Genomic DNA, 9,093 nt, shown 5'->3' on the forward strand with positions numbered 1-9,093 from the left:
TCCCTTACATATTGTGTTAAGTGTAGTTTTAGGTTACAACATTATGTTAAAATAGAGATTATGTATGTGGGGGGAGTTTTCTTTTTAGGAATGAGATGCTCCCTTTGAAGAACACCTAAATCTTCCAAAGGAGAGGAATTTATGTCTTCTTATCAGGAGAAGCTAATTTCTTCAGGCCTTGCTCAGACTTGAAGACGCCAGGGGATTAAAGGGAACAGTTGACATACAACAGAGTTTCTTGTTTAGAACAGAATGTATGCATAACCATGAAGGATGTATGAATATGCAACAAGTGTCTTGGTTTAAGGGTGATTCCTTTGTTCACAAGTCAAGCTTTTCTTGACTTAGGGTCCGAGAGCATCTGGACCTCCGTAATTCTTTGCTCTTTTTGTCTTGTAATTGTCCTAACTCTAATTGTATTATTATTTTTATAACCATTCTATTACTAATAAACTTTTAAAATTTTAAAAACCAAGTGATTAGAGTTTTTCAAAATTTTCAAAACTAGATGAGATTTAAAGGTGACCCTTTAACTCATAAACAATAAATAGATGATTTGAAGGAAAAAATAAAAGCAGCAGGTTGTGGGGGGGGCACAACTGAGGCTGCTGAAGGCTGCTGTGGAAGAGAAGCTGCATTCCAGGCACCCAGGAGGAGCTTCAGAAATGCAAATTAACACTGCTGGGGCAAACTGGGGACAATGTACCTGGCTCTTCTTGCCTGGGGCAGGAATTGGCTGATTCCCTCTGCCCCTCACCCCAAGCTCTGCCTGCTTGCACAGATGGAATCTGCACAGCTGAAGGCAGAGCCCATGCTGAGGATCTCTGACTCTGCAACAGAAATGGCTGAAGCTGCAAAGGGAAACAGCAAATGGAGAATGTTGGGAAAACTTCACTAAAATAAGGGGGGGAACATCCCTCTGCCCACTCCAACATCTGCTGCCACTGTCTGTGCTGTACAGGGTGTATCAGAGCACTGGGGGTTTTGCTAGAACAAGTTCAGGGAAATCAGTTGGAATTCAAGTATATGATGAAGGAGTAAGAAAAAAAATGGTCAATTGATGCAGCCCCAGCTTGAGGGAGCGCCCAAACATGGGGAAAAGATGAACGGCCACCAGAACAAATCCTACAACACCATGGACCAGCCCCTGGGAACCAAAATGATTTTGTGAAAAATGCATGTTATATGGCTCTGTGCAGATAGTTACTATATGTATTATGTTATAATGATAACTTGTGCTGTATGAACATTTTAATAGTACGGTAAACGTAGCTTTGTAGATAAAATGAAGCTTTAGCAGTTAAAAGAGAAAACATGCATGTGTGTGTGTGGCGGGGGGGGGTTAAGGAATGAGAACACCTAAATTCGCTCTAGGAACACCTAAATTCTCCAGAGAAGAGCAATTTATGGATTTCTTACTAGAAGAAGTTAATTTCTTCAGGCCATGCTCAGACTGGAGGATGCCGTGGGGATTAAAAAAAACAGCTGACATACAACAGACAGAGTTACTTGTTTTAAATAAAATTTATGCATAACCATGAAGGATATAAGAATATGCAACAGTGTATTTTTTTAGGGGTGATTCCTTTATTCACAAGGTATGGTTGTTGTGGCTTAAGTGCCCAAGAGAGCATCCGGACATCTGCAAGTCTTTGCTTTTTAATGTCTTGCAATTGTCCTAACTCTAAATTTTTATTAGTCTAATTGTATTCCTACTTTTATAACCATTTTACTAATATTAAACTTCTAACATTTTAAAAACCAAGTGATTGGCGTTTCTCACAAATTCATATCAGGAGACAGAGAACCCATTTTTCATTTGAATGGCATAATTTGATAACAAGCTGTCCTCGGAATAAGAACCAACCAGACAGCTCCAGCTCCTGACCTTTCTGCCGACCAAGCCACTGAAACGAGGAACACAACATTTCACCAGGGGATGGGATCAGATTATCTCTTAGCAGAAAAAGGAGGAGTTTGTGGAAAACTAAATGGCTCAAATTGCTGTTGGCAAAGAGATGACGAGAAAACTGCTAAAAAAGATAAAAAGGAAATAGGAGAGCAGTTTATGTATTGGTCCAAACATGGAAAGGATGGGAATGGGACACGGTTTCCTGGCTCCCCGGCACACCAGGGGTTAAAGGAATGCTGCTTCTCCTCTTCTGTGCTGCAGCAACTCTCATCTTTTTACCATGCTCCACACCTTGGCAGTGCAGCTCATCCAGCAGCTGAGCCAGGGCATGCAGGTGGCAGCCAGGCCTCCTGATCCACAAACGCTACAAAAGGACAGGGAATGAGGGCACCGAGAATAATCCCAAAACCAAAGAGGACCCGGGAAGAACAAAACAGAGTCAAGGAGTGAATCTGCCTGGAGATCGGGTCGGGCACCTGTAGATAAGGGGAGAAACCATCAGTTCCAATAAATGTTACAAATTGACCCAGACAGCTGCTCAAAGTCCCGCTACATTCCTGAATTTGGAGGAGAAGAACAAAGACTTATCAGAGCCATGAATATCGGCTGTTATACAAAAGGAGGGTGCACATTAACGAGGACAGGCAGCAGGCGCATCGGGAAGTCGGAACCTTCCAAGGAACTCAGCCGGTGGGCAAAGGCAGAGGGAGATCGGCCGGGAAAATGAGGATAAAAAGGAGGCTGCGGACTACAGCCACGGCAGAGAGCGCACGGCAAATGCCCCACGGCCTCTGCCCCTGCTCGGCAATAAAGTCACTTTGACAGGACTCCTCGCTCTCCGCCGGGCACACGAACCTCCGGCGACGGGAATTTCCCCGCCCGCTCCCGGCCGCGGGGCAGCCCCTCTGTCCTACCCACAGCAGCCGGGCCGAGCCAGCGCTGCTCCGGCAGCGGCTCCTGCCCGGCCCCGGCGGGAAGGAGACCGCGGGCAGCCGCTCCCGCAGCGCCCTCGGCCCGGGGCCGGCACGGGCCGGACACGGCACCGGCGAGCCGCCGGAGCCCCCTGCCGCCCCCTCCGCCCGCAGCCGGCCCCGAGCCCCCGCAGAGCCCAGCGCGGCTCCCACCTGCGCCGGGGCCGCCTCCGAGCTCCGCCGCCGCCGCCTCACCGCGCTCCGGCCGCTGCCGCCGCTGCCGGGCCCGCGCAGCCGCTCGGCCAATGGCGGCGCTGCGCGGCCACGGCCGCCCTCAGCCCGCCGCCGGGGCCGCGCCGCGCCCCGCTCCCACCAATCAGCGCGCCGCAACCGCGACTGACGGCACCAGCGGCCAATGGCAGCGAGCTCGGGGCGGGCTCTGCGCACGGCCCCGCCTCGCCCCGCGCTCTCGGCGCCCCCGGGCTGCGTGAGGGGAAAGCCGGAGATGAGGAACAGCCCCGGCACGGGCCCGGGCCGAGCCGGGATTGAGCTGCCCACACAAACAAACTTCTCCGCGCCTCCCGCCACGGCTTTCCCGGCCCTGCGCCTCCCGTGCCTCCGCCTCTGCGGGAAGCCCAGGAGCCTCACTTCTCCTGCCCCTCGTTAGCGCATCCTTGCTTCGCTTTGATTTCCCCCGAAAAGGGAAACCTGCCCCAAGCCCTGTGGGTGGGTGGGGCAGGGGAGAGATTTCTGGCGGAAAACTCCAAAGACTCGGAGCAGGAGAAGAAGTCAGTGCAGAGCCTTAAATGCAGCTTTCCCCACGCCTCCCTGCTCCCAGCTGCACCTCCTCCCCCGGCAGGGCAGGAGACAGGGAATGGGGCCATGCTCAGCTCATCCCCCGGGGCTTCTCCCTCTGCTCAGGGACAGGAGTCGTTCCCTGCTGCACCCTGCGCTCTCTCCCGGCCGAGACTTCTCCAGGAACTTCTCGGAGCGGAGTCCATCCCCTGGGCACAGCCCCCTCCGAGTGCTGCAGCGTGGGTCACTGTGCCACGGGCTCAGTCCTGCCAGGACAGGCTGCTCCAGCGGGGCCCCTCTGCCCGCGGGCTCACAGCCTCCTCTCAGGCATCGCCGAGCTCCAGCCCGGCTCCTCCAGGGGCTGCAGGGGATCTCTGCATCCCCATGGACCTGCAGGGGATCTCTGCATCCCCATGGACCTGCAGGGGGATCTCTGCATCCCCATGGATCTGCAGGGGATCTCTGCCCCATTGTAATATATGTTATGGAATAATTTGTGCTTATGGAAAATATACATCAAGTCTGTTGTGCTTGTAGAAAAAGATTCTTAAAGTTTTATATGACCAGTAGCTGCAGCCCGGGCTGGAGAAACCACAGTGGCAGAGAAAGAAAGACCTAATTTACAAATGAAAAACGGTGTCTCGGTGCAGAGATGGGCTCTTTCCGGGGAAAATCCAGTAGACACCCAACGTTTAACCCCTGGTCTGCCGGGGAGCCAGGAAACCAGGCACACGGGCACCCCGCCCTTGCAGCTGCTGAGGAGGCTGCTGGGCTGTGCTTCAGCAGAGGAGATGGAATGTGGCTTACCACTCTGCCCTTCTCTAAAAACGGAGAATGGGTCAGGAGGTTTGGGCTCTGAGCGCACAGCAGCCTGGCCCAGGCACAGGCCGTGGTGGGACAGGGGCACAGGAGCCTTCTGTGACTGACCGTGGCTCTCTGGTTTCTCTCTGCAGGCTGCCAGCTCCTCATGCCATGGAAACGGCCCCACTCGGCCTGCCAGTCTGGGAGGGCTGGAGGGCTGTGGGTACTCATTTCCTGTAAAAAATAAATTGTGTTTTTTTTGTCATTGTCATCATCAGAACATTTCTTTCATCCTTTTCCAAGTTTTTGGCCCCTCCAGGGTAATATTTTTGTGTCCTTCCTCAGACAGTTGATGGCATTTGGATGGTGGGGGTAAGCAATGTGAAAAGTTCAACAACAGCTCCAGTTGCCAACTGCAGCAGCCCCTTCAGGAGCCCTGAGCTACCAGCGAGGTCCAACTGTGCCTTGCAAAAGGGAGTGGTTTGCAGCGATGGGGTTGTTGCCCTGCTGCAAAAGCTGGGAGCAGATCAGAAGTGGCAAAATGCCATTTTGGCTCAACCCCCACCCAGGTTCTTTATCTTTTCCCTCTGTTCGGTGATAGGCAGACGGGGCTGGATCCAGCGAGGTTCAAGTTCTGGCTGCTCCCTGGCATCAAAGGGATCAACTAAACTCTTGTATGCAGTGACTGCAATAGGGCTACTGAAGGAAAAAAGGGAATGTCATGAGATGGGGAATCCTTCTTGTCTCCTTTGTCTCCCCAGGAGCCCCTTGGGAAGGGAAATGCCCACTGGGTTTATCTGACTCCTTCCCAGTGTGGGCCAGGGCCAAAACTGAAGATGATAAAAAAAGTTGCGGACTTCCCATACTTTAGGAATCCATTAAGCACAGGGAAACGGCATGGATTCATTTGTCACGTATGCATGGGAAAGGCAGAAAGGTCAGAACGAGGAAGACTTATTTTACTTCTTCATTTTGGAGATCCCTCCCCAAAATGGACCCCTGACTCATTTCAGGGAACAGAACCACACATGCTTAATTGCCTTTTTGCCAATTATCATATGAAGCGGAGCAGAGGAAGTGACAGGGATATGAATATGCATTCATATTTTGTGTATTCAGGACTTCTGTAAATAAAAAAGCTTTGTAATACCTGTGATTTTTGCAGTGTGCATTAGGGAATTATCCCACCTACTGCCCAGCTGTCTCAATAAACATACACTTTTGAACTTTAAAATCTTAGGGAGTTTTTGTCTGTCTCAGTTGGATATCGATATTAGATCGAGATTCATATTTTAGTAAATCATTGTCTTAAAGAAGTCCTAGTATGTGTATTAACATGCCTTTTCTTAATATTCTAGTAATTATTTCTGCATTGCTTCAAGATAAACTGGTATGATTCAAAGAATATCCACTGAGGTACACAAAGAGCTTGGATTTTTCATAAACAAATTGCAGTTGTAAAGTTTTTTCACTGAATTCTGCCACTTATCATCATTTTAAAAGTCAGCTATTAAAGTCAATAAAAAATTTCTAACTTCTAACAAAGGGAAAAAAGTATATGGTTTGCACTAGATAAAATATAAATATAGAAAATGTCTCCCAACCGAGTTCCTTGCCCTTATCAAAACATCTCCCAATCAAGTTCTTTGTCCTGAACCTGGCTAGTAAAGAAAAATATTATCAGTAAACGTGGATGAAACTTTGCATAAGTTAATAGTATTCAAAATCCATGTTCTAATCCTATTATTATTTCTTAGACAAAGAAAAAAGGGGACAGAGGTTGGATTGAGGCTACACCCTCCTCGCCTCTGAGTCTGTTCTCATGTTTTACAATAAATCCTACAACAGTACAATACAGCTGCCTAAAATATGGACACTGGAAACCACAGACAGCATTACAAATGATCACCTGCCTCATGGACAGTTCATGGAAGGACTTGATTTGTTTACAAATTATTTCTCATGTTTGCAAACAGTTTTTCTGTTTACAGACTCTTTTCTGGAAGTTCAGTTATTCTCCAAGGATCAAGTGCTGAAAGGTTGTTTTTTAAAATTGGGTTTTTCTCTAAGGTTTAAATGGGCTCAGGGTTAAATAGCTTTCTGCTTTTAGAGATAAGTTCAATTTGTAACCAAGAAGCATTATGCCTGTGGCTTGAGTTCTCCCCTAACAGTTCCTGAAGGGGAATGCTGCAGCTCCAGTGTAAATTAGATGCACGCTGTCCTCTGTCCCCATGTTTGCAAAGGGCCCTTGCAGATGGGTGACAGAGAACAATACACAGAATTTGATACAGAAAAGAAGGGTGAGGTGTTCCCATGATTGACAGGGGTCTTGACCAATCAAATATCTCCCAAAACTGCAGGCACCTCACGGGCCAGAACCTGAAGGGGCATGGAGCTCAAACCAATGAGAGCTTCCAGGCCTGGTCTTTCAAATGCCCTGTGTAAGGGGGGGCTTGGGAAATAAAATCTTTCTGTTGCACCATGAACTCGGGAGGAGCAGTCTTTGTCTCCTGTGCCCTCGCTGCCCCACGAGACCAAAGAGATGTTCACCAGGGCCCTCCCTGTTTGTGGCCGTCCATTGCCCAGCTGAGCAGGCAGCCAGTTTTGTTTGCAGTGAGCTGCCACAGGAAGACACACAGCAGCTGGAGATTTGAATAGCAGGGCTTGGGCCAATTCTTCTTCTTTCAGAGTGCAAGAAAGACACAAAAGCACAAAGAAACATGGCAGTGTTTCGGTGGAGTCTCTTTGTCCTGTGAAGTTCAGTAGTTGTTGGTGTTTCTGTGCTGCTGCTAATCCCTTCCATGAAAAAATCATCCCAGGAAGGAGCAACAACATCTGACATGCACCAAGTGTTGCCCCCAGTTGCTCCAGGTGCTGCTACCAACAGCCCCTGTAGGACGGAGCACAGGCCCCAGTGCACACCAGCTTTGGCTGCCCTCTGGCAGAGAAGCCCTTTTGGGGCACAGGTTTCTGGGGCAGGAGACGGGCACCGGTGCTGCCAGGGCTCGGGGGAACTCTGCTTGGGCGGGGACTATGCCTCACCTGCTGCTGTCAGCGCTGCCCGGGCCTCAGGGCTCAGAGCAGCATTCCTGCCCTGGCCCACACGTTCCTGGTCTGTGTCCCACGGCCGTGCTCAGGATGGCCACCATGTGGGACGTGTCCCGAGGAGGCCGTGCCAGCTTCTGTGGAGGCCCCGTGCCCTTCCCGCCGCGGCTGCGTCGGCAGCTGCGGGGGCTCCTGCTGCTCTGAGCCCGCAGAGCAGGGCAGCGTTTGCTGATGGGCTGAGCCCTTCCTAAAGATCCTGTTGGGCTGTCTGACACACCTGGGCCAAGGCATTCCTTCCACCCTGGGCCACTCTGGGGGGCTGGGGGTGGCCCCAGGGCAGGTGGCAGTGCGTGCAAGGGCCCTTGGTGACACGGTGCATCATGGTCACCATGGAATGGAACGGGACAGGGGATCCAAGGGCCCTTGGTGACACGGTGCAGCATGGTCACCGTGGAATGGAACGGGGCAGGGATTCCAAGGGCCCTTGGTGACACGGTGCAGCATGGTCACTGTGGAATGGAACGGGACAGGGATTCCAAGGGCCCTTGGTGACACGCTCTGGCAGAGGTGTTGGCAGTTACAAGTTACAGTTACACTCCACAGTGCTCGGTGCACACGACGAGAGAGGACGCGAGAGAGCGGTGCTGTGAGGAGCCCTGCACAGACACTCGTTCCTTGCTGACCCAGAGCTTTCCAGAGGTATTACTCTTGCAGGTGACCTCATGGGCAGACCAGAGCACTTGGTGACCCCTGGCCTTCCCGAGGCATCTCTTCTGCAGCTGCCCTCGAGGGCAGACCGTGGCATTTGCACCATCCTTGACAGTAGTCTCCTGTCCTTGTGGCTGGAGCCCCCAGGACCAGAGTGCAGGACTTGCTGTCCTGTAGCCTTGCCAAGTCTTCACTCTTGCAGGTGCCCTCAAGGCACGACTGCAGCACTTGCTGACTCGGACCTTTTCCTTTTCACCTTCTGCAAGCAGCCATGAATCCAGGCAGCGACGTAGAGCTCAGACCTGCGAGCGTGCCCAAGCTGGCCCGGGGGAAGGAGGAGAAAGAAGGCCCTGGAGCTGAACCAGCAGAGCAGCCTGAAGAGCTGGAGCAGTTCCAGCCACGGCAGAAGGGTGAGTGGCAGAGCTGGGCCACAGGGATGGTGCCTGCAGCCAGCTTGGCCCCATGCCATGCCATGCCATGCCATGCCATGCCATCCCCTGGGGCCATGCCCATGGACAGGATGGAATAGGGGCCAAGCAGACACCCCACAGCCGTGCTCCGTGCCCTGGGCCGTCACGGGACTGTCCCTGCCTGGGCAGCGCAGGGCTGGGCTGTGTTCTCCGGCCTCTCCCGCAGCCCCTCAGCTCGGGCTGCGCTCGCTCTTTGCCAGGTGCAGCCGTGCAGCGCACACGAGAGCAGGAACGCACCCGTGGCCGCTTCCGCAGAACAGCGCAGGTACCTGCAGCCATCCCCACCTGGGCTGGGCCTGCTGGCACTGCTCAGCCCAGCAGCACGCCTGCAGCACTCCATGGCTTCTTGCCCTTCTCCTACAGCTCGTTTGCAAATTCATCAAGAGAATTCGGCAGGAAGAGACCGGCGCCATGGGCCCTGGGCTCAGAGCCTACTCAGAGCTCCTCGGAC

This window comes from Lonchura striata, unplaced genomic scaffold, assembly GCF_046129695.1.
Source record: "Lonchura striata isolate bLonStr1 unplaced genomic scaffold, bLonStr1.mat Scaffold_92, whole genome shotgun sequence".
NCBI lineage: Eukaryota > Metazoa > Chordata > Aves > Passeriformes > Estrildidae > Lonchura > Lonchura striata.